A 23347-nucleotide genomic window follows, 5' to 3' on the forward strand; every position below is an offset into this window, starting at 1 on the left:
AATTCCATATTCACTAAAAAGGTCCAACATTGATTCCGAAGAAGCAAATCAAACATGGCGGCTATCTCGCCTCCAGTTGATGACGCTTAGTCACGTGCATGGAGCAAGCCATCAGGCTTTCAGATAGAGAAGGTAATGGCTGAACACGGAGACCTTCCAGCACGCATAGAACTCGCCATGTTGAAAGTGACACTACTTCCTTGCTGTTCACATGATTATTTTTAGACAATAACCAATGTTATAAGATATCATTATGTACACGAATCTTTAAGCTCATTGAAAGTTACAATGCATATTCTTACAAAATGTTCACACTTATCTTGCCTTGCCATGTCACCAAGTTATTTTACGAAGTGTACTATATTTGGCGGAACAAAAATCGTTATTAGGATGCTTGTCAAAGTTTCCAACCGCAATAAATTTACGAACTTTCTTTGTCTTGTTTTGATCATTTTCATCAATATATTTATTGGACTTACAGCATTGCATATGGCTGTTTATGCCCATTATAGGTATATTTTATTTACATAAGATACAATTTACATACAATCTACAAACAAATTTCAAATACACTCCTATCTATATCAAACCTTAGAAATATACATTATCATGTTATATCATTTTGTCTAAAAAAATACAAGTAAAATACAGTAGAGCGTCGATTATCCGAAGTAATTGGGGGACATGGGTGTTCGGAAAACTGGTTTGTTCGGATAATCGAACTGTACATGTTTATTTGCCAAAAAGAAGTACTGTACAGTAAATTTATTCATAAAAACAGGCATCTCTTTAAGTATATATTACAAAGTAACGTACAAAGGCAACTTTAGTAGGAATATATAGTATGTGGTACAGTTTATTAAACAAAAATATGTACATATTACATACGCATTTTGCATGAACAATACACACAGTATACAAAATTAACGTTTAAAAAAATCCTTTATTTTGGTCTGTCTAAGCAAGCCTAAACGCTTACGAGCAGCTAAGTCACGTACTTTTTTCATTACAGATATCTGAAAGTGAGCGAGTACACAGTTCGGTTAAGCGGTCCTTCCGTTGACCGACGTTCGGATAATCGACGCTCTACTGTATATTCAATTCGCATGCTAGAAAGAAGCCAAATGTATGGGAAATGAGAACTGGTGCAAAGAGAAGGTGAAGCAATAAGTACAAAAGAAAGAGCATTGGGTTTAAATTGAGAAGTTATTTGCGGCAGCGTATCCCATACTACAAATTGGCCATTGCTTTACCTTACGTAATGAATCCTGTAACAACGCTGGATTTTCGTGTGGATTATTTTACTTCTATGAGTTTTCAATGTTTTCTGCATGCACGTGGTTTTGTTTACAGAAGGTCTCAGGGTTGGTGATTTGAACTTTAGTTATTTTGCATTAGAATCCACTAACAAGAGAAAATAAGAACATTTAGAAAATTGTACAATCGCCTTCTAAAACGTGCCTGATTTTGATAAATGTATTTGGTTTGGTTGATTGTTGTATTGGCTGGGTAGTGTGTGGAACAGGAAACGCTGGGTTGGGCATAATCTTGGTTTAAGAGAAGCGGAAAGTGCAGTGCTTCGGTAAGTGTCAAAAACTAATAAACTAGAATGAATCTAGAATAGAGATATTACGAAATTATTTATTGTAAAATTTCACAATGCATTAATAACACGACACAATATAGGAATTGAAGTAAAGATTTAACATTTTTTATATCTGGTTAAAATTATCAGTGATGTTCTACTGTTCACCATATTTCTTGATTTCATTGTTACAGCAGCCATTCTTGTAGTACGGATATCTGAATACAAGTTGAATAAAATTATTAATTACTTTCTACTTGAGGCTATATATACACAACCTACTAAATCCAACTAATTAAGCTAGCACACTTTCAAATAGAATTATTTAATTGTACAGTAAAACCTGTCTATCCAGGAACATGATGGTTCCGAGCAAAAGTTTTCTTCTTATACAGGGTTGACTTTAAATACAGTATAGAGCGCTGCAGGAAATAATGGAAATACAGATTTACATTTCGCATTACTTATACTATACTTATACTAGAGTACTAATGCATGTACGTACATGAATAAAAATGCAATACATTCATCAATTTCATCATATCATCACTCATCCCTATCTTCGCAAGTTAGCCAAACGTGGCACAAAAAGCGAAGAGAGGGCCTTGGGCCCGTTAAACTCTCCTCTTATATACGGCTATGGAGTCAATGGAGTTATGTCTAGCCAGAATGATCAAAAATTAAGAATATATATGACAGAACGAGGAGCCCAAGAAAAAAAAGACCGTGCTCTAAAAACTTTTTCCCTCCCACCAACATATGCATACATAATATTGAGTGCTTCAGAACCCATGCCAGGATTCGAACCGGGAACCCCTGGCGTCGTAGCGCGATGTGCATAGAGGGAAAGAGAGAGATTGAAAGATGGAATAATAGAGGTGAAGAAAGATTGAGATAAAAGTGAAGAAAACATAAAGAAACAAAGAGAGATAACAAGAAGAATAGAAAGATGACGAAAGAACAGAGAAAAAATAGACAAAGAAAGGTGGAGAAAGAGGGTAAGAGATGAAAGAAAGAAACGGAATCGTAACAGCTATGAGTATTGTAGTGATATCGACAATGTTACCAGTAGTAAAAGAATACGATAACGTCAATCGCTATTTAATATTCGCAATTAATTTGCACGTACTTAGAACTAATTTGCACGGGTTTTAATTAATTTGCACGTATTTAGAATTTATTTGCATGTACTTAGAATACTTTACATTTATGTATTTGCATGTTTATAACTTTTTATGAATATATATTTATTTATTTTATGAAAAATATGTATATAGAAGGTAATTAGAGGTACTAAATGCTATGCATATGGTTTTATATTCATTACTGCAAAGTATGTAATGTATGAAACTATAATAATTAATGTTTATAATATTGAAAATAAGAGTTTATGGTTTATGAACCGCTATGAAAGGTGTTAATGATACGAAAGAAGACGGTCCCGGTACTCGAACCCGCGATATGTAACCTTAATAAATATAGTGCACTATGTAATACTGTTATATGGCATATAATATATTGAGCGGAGAAGAACTATGTATAACGTGTGAGCTGAGTCTGATGCCAGACAGACAAGGGTGAACTCCGCGCAGGTAGAGAAGAAAGGAATTTGGGGAGTGTGCGTTCAAGGTCAAATGACGTCACAACGTCAGAACAAAGAAAGAACCCGATTGACCAATCAGAACCGGTTTTTCCAAGGTTAACCAGTACGCAATAACAGGGAAAGGTATGCAATACTGTAGGGCAGGGGAGGGATTCAACCAGACAACAAAGGATGTCTGGAAATGCGCAGCAAGGGTCAAATTTTTTGAAGCTATGCGTCGCTTGTAGAACCGGTTTCCGCCGCCAATTAATATTCCGCTCAGGGTTGCCCCAAGGCACAGGACGCTTTAGCGCGGGTTTGGGGCTAGAACGCTTGCATGTCAGAACAGGTTTTTGTCTAAGTAAGCCAAGTTTGCCCAGAACACAAGAAAAAAGAATTTTGGGATATCCAATTAGATTGGAGCGAGAACTTTAATTTGAACAACGAGAACGAAGCGTAAGGGTTTATTATCTGTACTAGGAAGAAGGGAGAGCTATCAGGGACTGGGCCTACAGTTTTCACTATTTGCTTTTATCACGGGGTAACAAACCTAGGACCCTTTGATTATTGATTTAGGTAGTAAATTTATGTTACTGTGTGCTATTTAACATAACATTGAGTTTATTTTTTTACCAAACTTTGACTTTATGTCAAATCTTTTACAAGTTTTTATGTATTTTTACCAAAATAACACTATTTATACTATTCAGGCAACATTTTTTATTAAATGTTGGACTCGCAAAGACATTTTTTCAACTTTTAACTTATTATTTTACAATTTTATGTTAATTTTTTTACCAAAATAACACTATTTATACTAATCAGGCAACATTTTTTATTAAATCTTGGACTCGCAAAGATATTTTTTCAACTTTTAACTTATTATTTTACAATTTTATGTTAATTTTTTTACCAAAATAACACTATTTATACTAATCAGGCAACATTTTTTATTAAATCTTGGACTCGCAAAGATATTTTTTCAACTTTTAACTTATTATTTTACAATTTTATGTTAATTTTTTTACCAAAATAACACTATTTGTACTATTCAGGCAACATTTTTTATTAAATTTTGGACTCGCAAAGACATTTTTTCAACTTTTAACTTATTATTTTACAATTTTATGTTAATTTTTTTACCAAAATAACACTATTTGTACTATTCAGGCAACATTTTTTATTAAATTTTGCACTCACAAAGACATTTTTCAACTTTTAACTTATTATTTTACAACTTTATGTTAATTTTTTACCAAAATAACACTATTTGTACTATTCAAGCAACATTTTTTATTAAATTTTGCACTCACAAAAACATTTTTCAATTTTTAACTTATTATTTTACAACTTTATGTTAATTTTTACCAAAATAACACTATTTGTACTATTCAGGCAACATTTTTTATTAAATTTTGGACTCACAAAGACATTTTTTTACAACTTTTTAACTTATTATTTACAATTTTATACCTATTTTTAACCTAAATAACACTATTTATACTATTAAGGAAAGACTTTCAGTTATATTTTCGACACACAAAGTGTGTGTTCTCAACTTCTATCTGTTTATTTCACAAGTTTAGGCTTATTATTACTCAAATAACACAATTCAATCTGTTCAGGAAAGACTTTTAGTTACATTTTCGACACACTAAGTGTGTGTTCTCAACTTCTATCTGTTTATTAGGCTTATTATTACTCAAATAACATTATTTATACTATTCAGGCAACATTTTTTTATTAAATTTTGGACTCAGAAAGATATTTTTACAACTTTTTAACTTATTATTTTACAAGTTTATACCTATTTTTAACCTAAATAACACTATTTACACTATTCAGGAAATACTTTTAGTTACATTTTCGGCACACAAAGTGTGTGTTCTCAACTTTTATTTGTTTATTTCTCAAGTTTAGCCTAATATTTACTCAAATAGCACGATTTGATCGTATCTTTTATTACATTTTGGACACACACACACACACACACACACACACACACACACACACACACACACACACAGAGAGAGAGAGAGAGAGAGAGAGAGAGATTTTTCCAAGTTTACAGGATTATTCTCCAAGTTTACTCAAATAACACAATTTAAATGTGTTGTGAATTAGATTTTGTACACACGACGTGTGTTTTGTCAACTTTAACCCTTTCATTTTTAAGTTTATTTTACCAAAGTAAGACGGCTTAGTCTATTCAAGAAAGTTTTCAATTATATTTTGGATGCAAAAGTATATTTTGTCAAGTTCTACCCTTTTATTTTACAAGTTTAGGCTTATTTTTACTCAAATAACACAATTTCATCTATTTAGGCAACATTTTGTTTCTTATATTTTACTCACAAAGACATTTTTTTTCAATTTTTAATGTATTATTTCACAAGTTTATGTAATTTTTTATTCTAATAACACAATTTTAACTATTCAGGCAACATTTTTTATTGCGATTTGGATTTACAAAGAGATTTTTTAAATTTTTGTATTAAATTTTCTATTTATTACGTTTTGTATTTCACATTCACTAATTTTTAAAGTTTTACTTTTTATTTTTATCTAAAAACTAAATAAAAAAGTATTTTTAACTAAAAGTTATTTTATAGTTTTCGGTTTTCAGATTTCCACAATGCTATTTTTGGTTCTGTATTTCTATATTAGGATATTACAGTTCTAAGGTGTGTATAATATTTCAAAGTATTTTCAGGGTGTATTTGTTAATGCATTTGGATGATAACTATTAGTTTTTTGGACGAACTAATGTTAAGAATATTTCAACCAATCAGAAAACGCGTCGGTTTTATTTCAACCAATCAGAGAAGGCGTCAGTTTGCTTATGAGGTATAAAAACTGCGTAAAAGCAAGCAGAAGCTATTTTGAGAAGTATTTCTGAAGCATTGCGTCAGAGAAGACATCAAGTTGTGATTATTGTCTGAGATTTGAAGACAAAGAACTCAAAAGAAGCTATAATTAAGGTAAGTGAATTGTTACATATATGTATGGTGCTTTTAAATAATGCGTAAATGCAAATATTGAAACGAAGAAAACGTCAATGCAAACCAAAAAGAATATGCGTAATGTGAACAAGTACTACAACTATTTTTCTATTTTTCAGGTGCTTCTAATTTTGTATGTGTGACTGAAAGGGACCATTAGTAAAAGATGGCGTCTTCAACCTCCACAAACAAGGCTAACCACACTGCGGTGAGTACCTCGCAAGAGATTTTACCACTGGAATGTATATTTCTCCACTAGTTTTTGAAATAATATATAAATCCAGAAAACAAAGAAACGAAGAAAGTAAATACAGAAATGAATATGCGTAATATAAACAAGTACTACAACTATGTTTCTATTTTTCAGGTGTTCTTATTTGTGTACCTGTGAGTGGAAGGATCTATTACTGGAAATAACGCCAACAAAGTAACCAACAAGGACATGAGTCAAATAATTGCATCATGTCCATGTTTTTCCAATTATATCTATAAGGACTGTGTGTTGGAGACTTTGAAGAGGTATACACCTGGCAAGTATATTATATGCTGGGGATGTTATTCTAATCAAGGCAACCAATTAGCCCACGATTGTGTAGTTAACCATTTCTACGAGTGTGAGTGCGTATGCTGTAAAGATGAAGATTTACTCTCTGAACGTTATTTTATTTGCCAAGGAGAACGCTGTTTGAATAAATGCCAACGATGTTTTAAGTGGATGTGCGAGAGAATCCAGTATTATTTACAGGACTTGGATAACACAAAACATATTTTTGATTTTTATATTACTAACCATGAGGATGTTGCGGATGCTTTGACGGCACACGAGGTACAGACAGAATACAAAGCTTTTTATAGTGTATTATGTGAAATTTCAAACAATATCGAACTAGTGAAAACTCTTATAGATCCTATACGCTCAGCAGAGCTTACTTATGGTAGCACAGGATTTTTGTGAGAGTTGAATAGAGACTGACTAATAACACCGAAAATGGTGCAATACATTATTGATGTACAAGGATTTATTTATAACAGAAAATTTATATTGCGTGAGATTTGTGTGAGTTCTACAAATTTGGACACTGTGTATTATGCGCTTGTGAGTGTTCCCGATTATTTCAAAGAGAACAAAGAATCGCGCTGGGTTAAAGACAATCTCCATGCATTAATGTATGATATTCCTTGTGGATGTGAAATATACTATGTCCGGAGGGCAGTTAGGAACTTGAACTGTCAAGGTGGTACATTTTTCTGCAAAGGAAAATCCCAAATTATCAAAGATTTGTTTAATATTGATAACATTGTTGATTTACAAACTGTAAACTGTCCATCCCTTAAGAATTTGTATATGTTTCAAGGAGGATTGTGATACTTCTGATACTTCTCCCCCAGCTGAACAAGGTTGCGCATTCAGAAATGTTCAAGGACTTGTATGTTGGTACAATAATAAAAATATTAATGTGTAATGTATTTAGTGCAAATAATAAAGATTTGTGAAAAAGAAATGTTTTCTATGTTGTTATTTAGTTTTAAAGCCTTTATTCAAGGTATTTTCAAGTATTACTGGTTTTTTGGCTGCATCAACACATGGGTTATTTCTATTTGGTTTATTATACGAGGCTACAATCACTATATGTCTATGAGGACTAAAATCCACTGATTGAACCTTAAAGCTTAGGTTTACTATGTATATTGATTAAACACAGGACAACACGAATCTTACAGAGGATTGTAGGAGGCATAGGCCCACACGCCAGAGCCTTATTAGCCTGCAAGAACAACTTGTATGTTGAATTGTGACTGTTTAGCAATAATATTTATAAAGTTTAAATCATTTTCATTAGATTACATATATATTTTGGATTCAAATAAAACACTCAAGTTAAGTTTTTTAAGTTTATTTTTATTTAATATACAAATATAGAATATATCAAATTTACATATATGAAAAGTACTCTACCAAAGAGCAAAAGTCACATAGGGATTACGATTTAGCCGATGCTGAAATTCTTCCATGAGGGATTTGTAGTAAGAGAGAAATTTTTGCCACTGTTTAAAGTTGAGGGTGACTCCACCAGAGATGCTGGTGATTTCCACTTTTATATTTTCTCCACTGCCCTCGAAGGTGAAGTAAGGTTCTCCTATAATGTCTATAGATCTGAATCTGTCTTTTTGTGTGGGGAATCTGTTTTTGTAAGTGTCGAAGATCACATCTGATTTGTAGACGCATGATGGGTACTCTTCTTTATTTAGGACAATGTATTTTTTTTTCATGTTTCAAAATCAATTCAGTGTCTGCGAAAGTACCTCGAATAATGATATCCATGTTGGCATCGATGATGAATCTGGTTTCTGGTTTTATGTTGTTCATTTGGTGTGTGCCTCTGATAGACTGCATTTTGGTTTGGTATCAATAAAAAGTTTTAAAAATATGCAACTAGTGCTACAAAAGGAACGGAAATTATCGACAATTTCTGGATTATAACTAAAATTCAGTTTGCCTTTTACATATCCAATATTTACATACCAACACTAACTAGACTTCGATTTATATAAATGTAGCAGGAACTATATTTCTGAGAATCAAACTATATTAGGATTATATGTTAAACTTATACAAAACCAGATTATTCTATGTAAGTATATTTATATTGACTGGATTATTTAACAGACCAAACAGAAAGAAGGCAAATTCCACTAAACGTAGGTGATTGCATGAAAATAACTAGGTCAAGGAGTGACCAACAGTGAGCTGAGGTTATATATAGAGGGTCGCTCTTCATAATTCTTACCTTCGCTGGATCGGCGAAGGAACGCACTTGTGGGCGGTAGAACCTGAATGGGCTCCACCAAGACATCGGAGACTCGAAGAAGATGTATAGGTGGATGAACCCAAGTAGGGTCATAGGCGCTAGGGTCAATTTGGTTATTTCTTCTTCTATGAGGAACCAATTTGGCCAACTCCCCACATTAACTTACATTGCTTATAACTAATTAAATTTGAAGAAAAATTATAATCTCTTAGACTGTAAACATATTTTATATTTAGGCTGCACAAGATCCAATGATAAAATTAAAAAATGGTAACCACCCAGACAGGGACTCGAACCCTGGACAGATAGGTTAAAACCCATCTGAGCACAAGGTATTCTTTTTTTGAAAAGTTAGTTATGTTAAGAAATATCGTTTGAGAACTCTTTTGGTCTGGGTCGACAGAGAAGGAGACAGCATTTCCAAAATTTTACAGACTGGATGTATTTTACCACCACTATAGAGGTCTTTACTATATGTAATTCGAAACGCTAGAGTTCAGTTAGCTTTCAAAATTGAAGTTACATAGTACAATATGTTGATGTTTTTGTGTTTGGCACGCATAACAAGTTACACTATATCTAATTACGGACATATAATACTAAAACTTTGCTAGTAGTTGATGAGATGACAGTAAATTTGAGAGTTTTAGCATTATTTGTCCTGAAATGGATATATATAAGATATAATATAGTTCCTGCTACATTTATATAAATCGAAGTCTAGTTAGTGTTGGTATGTAAATATTGGATATGTAAAAGGCAAACTGAATTTTAGCTATAATCCAGAAATTGTCGATAATTTCCGTTCCTTTTGTAGCACTAGTTGCATATTTTTAAAACTTTTTATTGATACCAAACCAAAATGCAGTCTATCAGAGGCACACACCAAATGAACAACATAAAACCAGAAACCAGATTCATCATCGATGCCAACATGGATATCATTATTCGAGGTACTTTCGCAGACACTGAATTGATTTTGAAACATGAAAAAAAAATACATTGTCCTAAATAAAGAAGAGTACCCATCATGCGTCTACAAATCAGATGTGATCTTCGACACTTACAAAAACAGATTCCCCACACAAAAAGACAGATTCAGATCTATAGACATTATAGGAGAACCTTACTTCACCTTCGAGGGCAGTGGAGAAAATATAAAAGTGGAAATCACCAGCATCTCTGGTGGAGTCACCCTCAACTTTAAACAGTGGCAAAAATTTCTCTCTTACTACAAATCCCTCATGGAAGAATTTCAGCATCGGCTAAATCGTAATCCCTATGTGACTTTTGCTCTTTGGTAGAGTACTTTTCATATATGTAAATTTGATATATTCTATATTTGTATATTAAATAAAAATAAACTTAAAAAACTTAACTTGAGTGTTTTATTTGAATCCAAAATATATATGTAATCTAATGAAAATGATTTAAACTTTATAAATATTATTGCTAAACAGTCACAATTCAACATACAAGTTGTTCTTGCAGGCTAATAAGGCTCTGGCGTGTGGGCCTATGCCTCCTACAATCCTCTGTAAGATTCGTGTTGTCCTGTGTTTAATCAATATACATAGTAAACCTAAGCTTTAAGGTTCAATCAGTGGATTTTAGTCCTCATAGACATATAGTGATTGTAGCCTCGTATAATAAACCAAATAGAAATAACCCATGTGTTGATGCAGCCAAAAAACCAGTAATACTTGAAAATACCTTGAATAAAGGCTTTAAAACTAAATAACAACATAGAAAACATTTCTTTTTCACAAATCTTTATTATTTGCACTAAATACATTACACATTAATATTTTTATTATTGTACCAACATACAAGTCCTTGAACATTTCTGAATGCGCAACCTTGTTCAGCTGGGGGAGAAGTATCAGAATGATACTTGCACAATCCTCCTTGAAACATATACAAATTCTTAAGGGATGGACAGTTTACAGTTTGTAAATCAACAATGTTATCAATATTAAACAAATCTTTGATAATTTGGGATTTTCCTTTGCAGAAAAATGTACCACCTTGACAGTTCAAGTTCCTAACTGCCCTCCGGACATAGTATATTTCACATCCACAAGGAATATCATACATTAATGCATGGAGATTGTCTTTAACCCAGCGCGATTCTTTGTTCTCTTTGAAATAATCGGGAACACTCACAAGCGCATAATACACAGTGTCCAAATTTGTAGAACTCACACAAATCTCACGCAATATAAATTTTCTGTTATAAATAAATCCTTGTACATCAATAATGTATTGCACCATTTTCGGTGTTATTAGTCAGTCTCTATTCAACTCTCACAAAAATCCTGTGCTACCATAAGTAAGCTCTGCTGAGCGTATAGGATCTATAAGAGTTTTCACTAGTTCGATATTGTTTGAAATTTCACATAATACACTATAAAAAGCTTTGTATTCTGTCTGTACCTCGTGTGCCGTCAAAGCATCCGCAACATCCTCATGGTTAGTAATATAAAAATCAAAAATATGTTTTGTGTTATCCAAGTCCTGTAAATAATACTGGATTCTCTCGCACATCCACTTAAAACATCGTTGGCATTTATTCAAACAGCGTTCTCCTTGGCAAATAAAATAACGTTCAGAGAGTAAATCTTCATCTTTACAGCATACGCACTCACACTCGTAGAAATGGTTAACTACACAATCGTGGGCTAATTGGTTGCCTTGATTAGAATAACATCCCCAGCATATAATATACTTGCCAGGTGTATACCTCTTCAAAGTCTCCAACACACAGTCCTTATAGATATAATTGGAAAAACATGGACATGATGCAATTATTTGACTCATGTCCTTGTTGGTTACTTTGTTGGCGTTATTTCCAGTAATAGATCCTTCCACTCACAGGTACACAAATAAGAACACCTGAAAAATAGAAACATAGTTGTAGTACTTGTTTATATTACGCATATTCATTTCTGTATTTACTTTCTTCGTTTCTTTGTTTTCTGGATTTATATATTATTTCAAAAACTAGTGGAGAAATATACATTCCAGTGGTAAAATCTCTTGCGAGGTACTCACCGCAGTGTGGTTAGCCTTGTTTGTGGAGGTTGAAGACGCCATCTTTTACTAATGGTCCCTTTCAGTCACACATACAAAATTAGAAGCACCTGAAAAATAGAAAAATAGTTGTAGTACTTGTTCACATTACGCATATTCTTTTTGGTTTGCATTGACGTTTTCTTCGTTTCAATATTTGCATTTACGCATTATTTAAAAGCACCATACATATATGTAACAATTCACTTACCTTAATTATAGCTTCTTTTGAGTTCTTTGTCTTCAAATCTCAGACAATAATCACAACTTGATGTCTTCTCTGACGCAATGCTTCAGAAATACTTCTCAAAATAGCTTCTGCTTGCTTTTACGCAGTTTTTATACCTCATAAGCAAACTGACGCCTTCTCTGATTGGTTGAAATAAAACCGACGCGTTTTCTGATTGGTTGAAATATTCTTAACATTAGTTCGTCCAAAAAACTAATAGTTATCATCCAAATGCATTAACAAATACACCCTGAAAATACTTTGAAATATTATACACACCTTAGAACTGTAATATCCTAATATAGAAATACAGAACCAAAAATAGCATTGTGGAAATCTGAAAACCGAAAACTATAAAATAACTTTTAGTTAAAAATACTTTTTTATTTAGTTTTTAGATAAAAATAAAAAGTAAAACTTTAAAAATTAGTGAATGTGAAATACAAAACGTAATAAATAGAAAATTTAATACAAAAATTTAAAAAATCTCTTTGTAAATCCAAATCGCAATAAAAAATGTTGCCTGAATAGTTAAAATTGTGTTATTAGAATAAAAAATTACATAAACTTGTGAAATAATACATTAAAAATTGAAAAAAAATGTCTTTGTGAGTAAAATATAAGAAACAAAATGTTGCCTAAATAGATGAAATTGTGTTATTTGAGTAAAAATAAGCCTAAACTTGTAAAATAAAAGGGTAGAACTTGACAAAATATACTTTTGCATCCAAAATATAATTGAAAACTTTCTTGAATAGACTAAGCCGTCTTACTTTGGTAAAATAAACTTAAAAATGAAAGGGTTAAAGTTGACAAAACACACGTCGTGTGTACAAAATCTAATTCACAACACATTTAAATTGTGTTATTTGAGTAAACTTGGAGAATAATCCTGTAAACTTGGAAAAATCTCTCTCTCTCTCTCTCTCTCTCTCTCTGTGTGTGTGTGTGTGTGTGTGTGTGTGTGTGTGTGTGTGTGTGTGTGTGTCCAAAATGTAATAAAAGACACGATCAAATCGTGCTATTTGAGTAAATATTAGGCTAAACTTGAGAAATAAACAAATAAAAGTTGAGAACACATACTTTGTGTGCCGAAAATGTAACTAAAAGTCTTTCCTGAATAGTGTAAATAGTGTTATTTAGGTTAAAAATAGGTATAAACTTGTAAAATAATAAGTTAAAAAGTTGTAAAAATATCTTTCTGAGTCCAAAATTTAATAAAAAAATGTTGCCTGAATAGTATAAATAATGTTATTTGAGTAATAATAAGCCTAATAAACAGATAGAAGTTGAGAACACACACTTAGTGTGTCGAAAATGTAACTAAAAGTCTTTCCTGAACAGATTGAATTGTGTTATTTGAGTAATAATAAGCCTAAACTTGTGAAATAAACAGATAGAAGTTGAGAACACACACTTTGTGTGTCGAAAATATAACTAAAAGTCTTTCCTTAATAGTATAAATAGTGTTATTTAGGTTAAAAATAGGTATAAAATTGTAAATAATAAGTTAAAAAGTTGTAAAAAAATGTCTTTGTGAGTCCAAAATTTAATAAAAAATGTTGCCTGAATAGTACAAATAGTGTTATTTTGGTAAAAATTAACATAAAGTTGTAAAATAATAAGTTAAAAATTGAAAAATGTTTTTGTGAGTGCAAAAGTTAATAAAAAATGTTGCTTGAATAGTACAAATAGTGTTATTTTGGTAAAAAATTAATATAAAGTTGTAAAATAATAAGTTAAAAGTTGAAAAATGTCTTTGTGAGTGCAAAATTTAATAAAAAATGTTGCCTGAATAGTACAAATAGTGTTATTTTGGTAAAAAAATTAACATAAAATTGTAAAATAATAAGTTAAAAGTTGAAAAAATGTCTTTGCGAGTCCAAAATTTAATAAAAAATGTTGCCTGAATAGTACAAATAGTGTTATTTTGGTAAAAAAATTAACATAAAATGGTAAAATAATAATAAATAGTGTTATTTTGGTAAAAATACATAAAAACTTGTAAAAGATTTGACATAAAGTCAAAGTTTGGTAAAAAAAAATAAACTCAATGTTATGTTAAATAGCACACAGTAACATAAATTTACTACCTAAATCAATAATCAAAGGGTCCTAGGTTTGTTACCCCGTGATAAAAGCAAATAGTGAAAACTGTAGGCCCAGTCCCTGATAGCTCTCCCTTCTTCCTAGTACAGATAATAAACCCTTACGCTTCGTTCTCCTTGTTCAAATTAAAGTTCTTGCTCCAATCTAATTGGATATCCCAAAATTCTTTTTTCTTGTGTTCTTGGCTAACTTGGCTTACTTAGACAAAAACCTGTTCTGACATGCAAGCGTTCTAGCCCCAAACCCGCGCTAAAGCGTCCTGTGCCTTGGGGCAACCCTGAGCGGAATATTAATTGGCGGCGGAAACCGGTTCTACAAGCGACGCATAGCTTCAAAAAATTTGACCCTTGCTGCGCATTTCCAGACATCCTTTGTTGTCTGGTTGAATCCCTCCCCTGCCCTACAGTATTGCATACCTTTCCCTGTTATTGCGTACTGGTTAACCTTGGAAAAACCGGTTCTGATTGGTCAATCGGGTTCTTTCTTTGTTCTGACGTTGTGACGTCATTTGACCTTGAACGCACACTCCCCAAATTCCTTTCTCCTCTACCTGCGCGGAGTTCACCCTTGTCTGTCTGGCATCAGACTCAGCTCACACGTTATACATAGTTCTTCTCCGCTCAATATATTATATGCCATATAACAGTATTACATAGTGCACTATATTTATTACCGTTACATATCGCGGGTTCGAGTACCGGGACCGTCTTCTTTCGTATCATTAACACCTTTCATAGCGGTTCATAAACCATAAACTCTTATTTTCAATATTATAAACATTAATTATTATAGTTTCATACATTACATACTTTGCAGTAATGAATATAAAACCATATGCATAGCATTTAGTACCTCTAATTACCTTCTATATACATATTTTTCATAAAATAAATAAATATATATTCATAAAAAGTTATAAACATGCAAATACATAAATGTAAAGTATTCTAAGTACATGCAAATAAATTCTAAATACGTGCAAATTAATTAAAACCCGTGCAAATTAGTTCTAAGTACGTGCAAATTAATTGCGAATATTAAATAGCGATTGACGTTATCGTATTCTTTTACGACTGTTACCGATAAGCGAGTGGCAACAGAGGCGTGTTCCACTTAGAGTATTTCATTGTTTTCTTGCGAGCGAGAAAAAATAAAGGAATAAATTCCCGTCTTACTGAGAATAAAAACATCTCGTTGGTCTTTAAATGGTGTTCCGTTTCCGCGTTATGGAGGTTTCCGCCTTAAGCAGGTCATTTTCAGGTATAAAATCTGGGGACATTTTTTTTCCGTATTTACAGGTTTCCTTCTTATAGAGGTTCAGGGATATGCAGTTTTTACTGTATAATACCTGTGCATAATTATACTGTAGATTAGAGAACATTAAGAATTAACGAGAGTTTTGTGTAATTTGAGTGATCTGTTTACAAGGGCATCTTTTCATAATGTCCATTTTCTTTTAACTTCTTGTGCTTATTTTACAGGGTTAGCCAAACCTCCCATTACCCCTTATGTATTTTGCGATTATGGATCTGAAGTAAATAGAGTATGATAAGAGACGAGACACGTTAGCTGAGGAGGTTAGTCCAGAATGTCTGTGTGAACACCATCATTTTCATAACAGAGAATTATGTGCCTCCAGGTACGGTGTGAAATTCTACTTCTGGGAGGACAGTTCAGAGGTGAGACAAATCGTGAGAGGTACATCACTATCTGCACACAAATACTACTACTACTGCCACGTACAGTGGGATCCATGAGTATCACCGTGCAAATTGTCCATCACCATGTTCGTGCAATTTATTTGACCCAATAGGAGCTTCAAGAATTAAAAGAAAACTCAAAACAAGCTGTTGACAACTTCTGCACCAGCATACATAAAAATCCATCGCTTAAAAACACATAGAATGTAAGAGAAAAGTTAATGAAAATAGTCATGGACAATTTGTACGGCAATACTCATGGATCCCACTGTACAACTACAACCACTAAGTATCACTACGAACCACTATCACAGCACAGACTCACATACCTACGGGGTACCTACAATTGGCTCACCCTGTACATACTATCACCATATTGTTTATTCGGCACGAATCTACATCTTTGCAGTTAAATTTGAAAGTCTACAGATTCACTTTTAAACATTTGTTGATACAATGAGATCATATTACGGTACTTACCGCTAGAGGAAGGAAATCTCCCACTAATGACTTCAGAAATACTGTGAGAAAAAAATCAGGTTAATATTAAAACTCTTCACATGCAAATGTTCTGAAAAAGCAACATAATATATGTTAATTAATTTATGTTACAAAATAGATTGCTACTTCTAATAGTCGACAGAGTTGCTGTATTATGTGGTTTTAACTGTGTAAGAAATACCAGAAATTTTTGCATAAGAGAAATAAATTTCGGACAGTTCTCACAATTTTACCAATCTTATTACCGATGTTTTTACATGATAAATAATCTGTTTATTAAAGTAGAATTGTTTTTTGTAAAATTGTAGCCATTCTTACATTATTTATTACATATAATCACTATTTTAAGAGTAGGGTAATGGACATGTAACCGTCAATATACATTAGACTCTTTTGTATTTATTCTAAATTACCTTAATGTTTATATTTTAATCTCTAAACCTATTTGAATATAATATAAAAATGTACATGCAACCTCATCACAGTATTAAATTACTTATGTATGATGACATAGATGTTACAGATCATCATGATGAATATGTTTTATCTATAATTTCTAAAATACTTACGCAGCACACATTCTACACAATCCCATCCAGTACCTAAATAATAAAAACATTGTGAATTACGATAAGGATATGAATGAATTTCAAGCTTGCAGTTAACAAGTTCAACCTTTCGCAATTGCAAAGCATTGAATGATTTCGTGTACTGTTCTTTTGCGGTGTAATATTTTTTAACAACAATTCCTTTCATTATCTACTATTTTCTTTTACGAATTTTAAAGCAAGATATAATGTAGACATTTGGTTCAGAAAGGAAGTTTTAATTGAACATTCAGTGTACATTACACTTGTTTATTGTGTTTAAAGATATTTATGTTATATATATATATATATATATATATATATATATATATATATGTTTATATTATTAACATATAAACTACAAAGATAATTAATTTGAAACTCTTGTTAATTTATATCTATATAGCTTTATATCAATAATAATAATTTTTCTCGTGTATATCTAATCTTTTTATAGCAACGTCTAATTTTCTAGCTATGTTATTTCAGTTATTAAAAAACGTAATTCGATAAGGCAATTGATTACTTTTATGAGATGATTCATACCATTTTCTCCAGGAATAATAAATAATAAGTTGCTTCTGCTCTATTTAGAGATGGGAATAGAATGATGAGTATCAAGAGTTTTTGGTGTTCAGCTAACAACTTAGTCTAAGAAATACAAAAATGAACTTGCATGGTTTTCCAATCGAAAAGCATATCTCCTGTAGTAATGGAAGAAAAGTAAACATCATTGTATGTATTGAAATAAAGGATGAAATAAAATATATGATACAACTTTATTTTGATGCAATACCTACAGTCTGTGAAATTGTGAATCAAGGTATCTTAATATAGCAATGTCAGGATTAAAGGTTGCTAAATTTTGTAAGTGAGCCCATATTTGAACTAACAGGTTTATATTCTATGTCTTTCTTGAGTCATGTTTAATCTTGACAGTGAACAAAGCAGTTTTTCTGAAATTATATATTTACACTATATATTCATTAGGTTTACAGGAATTTTACATAAATGTGTATGTATGAGTGTAATGCAACCAGCGTTTACTTGCGATAAAGTTCCTTTAATTACAAAAGGTAAAGGTAAAGTAAAGTTCCCCGTGAATGTAGAACCGTACCATGAGATTTTGGATATGTGGGGTTAGGGCCTCACACATTCTCGATCTCGGCCATTTTGGAGATCATGTGAACAGCATCACGCTACGGCCGCCTTTACTCCTCAAAGCTACCCCTAGGTACCCATTGATTTGAGGCTGATTGAGCCCCAGAGCCGCTTCATGCGGAGGCAAGGCCGGCAAATTCCGACCGTAGATCACCCACCCCGGGAATCGAATCCAGGTCTCCCGCGTGGCAGCCAGACGCCCTACCGTCTACACCAACGCCCCCCCCCAAACAAAAAAAATCACACGCAAATACATATACAGGGTTACCTCAAACTAGACGTATTCCTTTGAAGCCATGATAGTACAGCGAATTTTCAACAAATTGTAACCTAAAGTGCCTTATACCAAGGGGTCCGTTTTCGAGATATTCCACACTTATTGATTTTCTTGAAAAACTCCCGATTTCGAGGTACATAATTAAAATAAGAAAAAAGTGGTGATCGAATGCAAGTTGTTTTAATTTGTATGTCATGCCACCACGTTGACAATGTTTTATGAACAGTAAAACAATCAAAAGTGCCGAACATTTTCAAAGAGCAGGTCAAAACTTACTCGATGTTTAAATTTTCAGTGAAGTTTCTTACCAAAAAACAGCAAATATCTCAAAATATCAATAAGACACTAAGCGTACAAACTACTAGAAAAACTTCCTTGTTTTATGAGCTGTCCGACGACGTATTATAATGTTCACAAAAAATAAAGAAATCTGGAAAATAACAACGGGACAGGTTGAGCGCGACTATGAAGTGGAAATTGAAAGAACAATTAAATGAATGAAAGTTTGTATGTAATAATGGATTTAGTTCACAAGTCTTTCTCAAAATGTTCTCCTCTTTGTCGAATACACGTCCGAACCCGCTTCCTAACTTCTGTTTTAGTTAATCTTGAAATGAAAGAGCCTCGCATTTCTTCAGCCGCATCGACGATTCTTGGTTTGAGATTTTCCACGGAAAGCACTCGTGTTGAGTAAACTTAGGCCTTCATGTGCCCCCACACATCAAAATCGACAGGAATCAAGTCGGGAGACCTTGCAGGCCACGGGATTTGCCCTACTCTACCGATCCAACTCCTTGGAAAAGTTGCATCCTAACCTATGGAAACTTTTCACAAAATATTATTTTCATTTAATTTGAAATAACCCTTGAGTGAAAGCATTTAAAATAGTATTGAAATACTTGCCCTCATTGAAACACTTGGTAATTCTTGAAAAACTGAAATAAGGTGCGAATAAATGTGTTCTGCTTTCTCATCTTTATTGTTTTCGTGTTCGGCATGCACCTGGTAATAAAATAAACATACAAGGATTAGATTACATATTTGAAATTGGTCACGAAAAGGGTGATCAGATTATTAAAACAACAAAACGGGACGGCAAAATGTTCACATTTTAATATAAAAACTATTTCATTATAAATACTTATGTTTAAAAACTATTTAAATACTGTGTAAATAATTGAAAACTAATTAAATCATGTGTAAAAACTTACATAATATGTTGATATGAACTGCACTCCGACCAAGCAGTGATTTAGAATTAGAAGTCAGCCATTCATTGATATTTTGCCGATGAATGTATCTTCTTCAATACATCCTTCTTTTCAAATAACATTTTGTGCAAATGTATGGACGTGTGATTAAACTTACAACTTTCAAAGTTTGTACTGAACGAGCGTTCTTGTCACTTGTCCACAAACAATTCATGTACAAAAACACTCGTTCAGTGGGGGCATTAGTTCCAGGTACACAGAGAGGAAATTACAATATTTTATGAAAATTCGAATGTTGCACATTGGTGACATTGAAATGTAAAAATAATTTCTACCCAACAATGCCATAGTTCTTAGTAATAGTAGAGAAGGTGTATTGTTGTAGTAATTCTATGCCGATAAGTCATTGTCACAAAACGGATATTTTGGCGTCCCGTTTTACGTACAAAATAATCGGGACAGAGACTAAAAACAGGGGACTGATCCGGCTAATACGAGACGTCTGGTCATTTTGGCCACACGAAGCAACAACAACATATAATTAAGTACACAAATTTTCCTTTATCTCGAAACAATTGCACGTTGTTGAAGAACTAGCGAAATTCTCGCTGTGGCACAGTCACGATATGTACGACGTATCTGAGCAAGAACTGAGCCAAGGCCATCTACAAGAACATTAGCGATTTTATAGTTTTTTTCTGAGTCGACATATTAAGAAACATAAATGGCAATAATACAAACATAACTCGTGGCCCTACAGCCCTCGAAGGGCCTTCGCCTATACCCCGACTGCCAATCTCCCTCCCACAATCCTAGGTAGAGGTTATAGGAGATGTTTATGACCGGGTTACGCTACTCACGCGTAGCTCCCCAATTTCCTCACGCTGGTGGGTTGCCACCGGTCCTATCCACAGGTCGAAAACCAAGAGTCTAAACCCATGCGGACTCGAACACACGCCGTTCCGCAGTAGGAATCGAAAGCATAGCGCCTTAGACAGCCGCGGAGAGGGGGCCATATTAAAAACAGCCTATGTATTCACATCAAGACAATTACAATGTTTCGCTTGTATCGAATTTGTTACCTAAAAACAAACTAATCGGGATTGGAACTTCAAAGTAGATTCCGAAACCACTGTACAGTGTAGCTTCACTAGGAAACGAACCCAAAGCCCTTTGATTATAAGATGATGGTATTAGTAGATTCATCTGAAATAGAAGTCGTTTACATTGGTTGTATAAACAACATTACCTCAGCTGAAACTGTCCAAGTATAGAAAATATTTTACTTTCAATCTGTGTCAATAGTTAATGTCATTGCTTTGTAATCTACAGGACCATGATATTTGTTGTGTATCAATCAGTAATACTTCAAGTTTCAATAAATGTCTACAAATGGCTACAAATGTTCACACTTTTCCCAAGAACTCCTCGTCCACCAAACCAAGGACGTTTCATATTCTTGTTAGCTGTCGCAAATTCTGCGGCATAGATGACACATAGCTTTGTTTTTCACAAACCTCAAATGCAGAAGTCTGGGGGTGTAAAGTCTGGGAACTTTAAGGCACAGCCTGCTTTTTCTGCACCTGTAAAATTCGCCATTTTCTTTAACACTACACCAGCGCCACAATGACCGTGTTTACAAAAGTCTTGCGCATGAAAACAAAACTTGAAGATTTTCTCATTGTTGTGTTTCAGATATTTTTTTAAAAATAATAAACATGATAAGCTGTTTACTCTATTATGATACAGGCTCTACTTAGTCATTTGTTTTTTAGGCGCACGTGCCCATCAAATCCGCCAATTTGTAAGTAGACAGGGTTTTACTGAATTACAAACTATTACATGTCATACAAGCTACAGAGAATACCTACTTGTAAGGTTGACAACACCACAAGAAGAAGCCCAACGTATAAGTTCGTTCCCATTACGATCCGAATTAAAGAAATTTCAAAGATTGTCTTTGTGTTTAGATATATCTACAGCAATGTTCTTGCCACTAGGAAGTTGAATTTCTCCGAGCAAAAATGATGACGTAATGTCTCTAGAACCATGCTTGAATGATGGTAGTTTTTTCAATGCTACGCTCAAGTTGTACTAAATATCAACAATCACATGTTTTTCACAGCGTAGTAAAGAAGAAAATAATGTTTTCAGTTACAATTCAAAACTAAATAACTTTAATGATTAATTAATTAGTTTGAGTAAGTGAAACGATAAGCTCACCTATTGTTATTTCACTGGCTGTACGGTAAGTACTGTGAATTTCGTGTTCGTATATAACCATGTCTAATGATACATATTGCATAAAGTTCAGATCTACGACACACAATTATCAAATGAATTCCGAGACTAATTTCAAAGGTATTTTGTTGCTGCATAAACATTAATCGTTCGTTGATTGAATTGATTGATTGAAATGTGAATTTTGGGTGCGTCATCACTGGGGTTATTTGCACCCGTCACATTATAGGAGGCTTAAGCCCCGTACAGTGGGATCCATGAGTATTACCGTGCAAATTGTCCATCATCATGTTCGTCCACTTTATTTGACTCAATAAGAGCTTCAAGAATTAAAAGAAAACTCAAAACAAGTTGTCGACAACTTCTGCACCAGCATATATATAAATCCATCGCTTAAAATCAAATAGGATGTAAGAGAAAAAATAATTAAAATAGTCGTGGACAATTTGACAATTTCCCACTTACCTTAACTAAAATGAAAACGTGTGTCTGAGGCTGTAAATGGGCGCTCAGTACATAGTACAAAATAATGTCCCACAGAGATTATACTGGCTGTAAGCAGGGTTGCCAACCCTCCCGGAATGACAAGAAAGTCAAGAAAAAGTTAAGAAATCAACAGATAGGTCAAGAAATTATCATTTTGGTCAAGAATGTTTGTTATCAAAATGATTGATTTTGTTTATTTTACTTCGCTTTTCTGCCTCTTTTGACTAATATAAAATATGCGGATAGAGGGTGGTATAATGAGTTGAAAAAAATGAATAATCAGGAACAAACAAGGACGATATCATCAGCCTCACAGAGTATTATACTGGCTGTGAGTCCAGACACTAGAGACTCGCTCCTCTCCTAAGTGTAGTCCAGGGTGTACTACGTAGAAGGGAGGTTGGCATTTCAGTGTCTTCAGAAAGAGTAGCCCATTCAACACCGCTATCACAATGATGACCATTGCTCTTATTTTTAACTTTGTTGATAATTTGTGCACTTGACTGAGTTATATCTCATTTGCTATGTAACTTTCCAGGTCCACTATACCTATCCTATGTGCAAGCTTACTCTGACAGGTTTTTTATGAATATTTAGAAATCAAAAATAGTATTGTGTTCTTGTTAAGATTTGTTCATATTCTTTTAAATTGAGAATTTTATTCCTATACCTTTCCAACGCGTCTGTGTCACTTCTATAGGATTGCCGAAATATTTAAATTTAAATTTAACAAGATTATAAAAAACATTGGTCGAAATCGCATATTTTGCACCCCTGAAATACAAAAGATATGA

General features: G+C 33.1%; 1 long non-coding RNA gene across 1 annotated transcript; it reads right to left on the minus strand.

The window, feature by feature from the left end:
• Window positions 1-1625: 1625 nt before the first annotated feature.
• LOC145997090 (uncharacterized) lies at window positions 1626-21941 on the minus strand. Its single transcript, XR_014442867.1, has 6 exons — window positions 21698-21941; window positions 19519-19617; window positions 17854-17881; window positions 17160-17192; window positions 16570-16610; window positions 1626-1803 (listed from the first exon to the last, which is right to left on the minus strand). It is a non-coding gene; the product is annotated as an uncharacterized LOC145997090 (long non-coding RNA).
• Window positions 21942-23347: the final 1406 nt, after the last annotated feature.

The sequence above is a fragment of the Lepisma saccharinum genome, chromosome 13 (genome assembly GCF_977018435.1).
Source record: "Lepisma saccharinum chromosome 13, izLepSacc3.1, whole genome shotgun sequence".
Taxonomy (NCBI): domain Eukaryota; kingdom Metazoa; phylum Arthropoda; class Insecta; order Zygentoma; family Lepismatidae; genus Lepisma; species Lepisma saccharinum.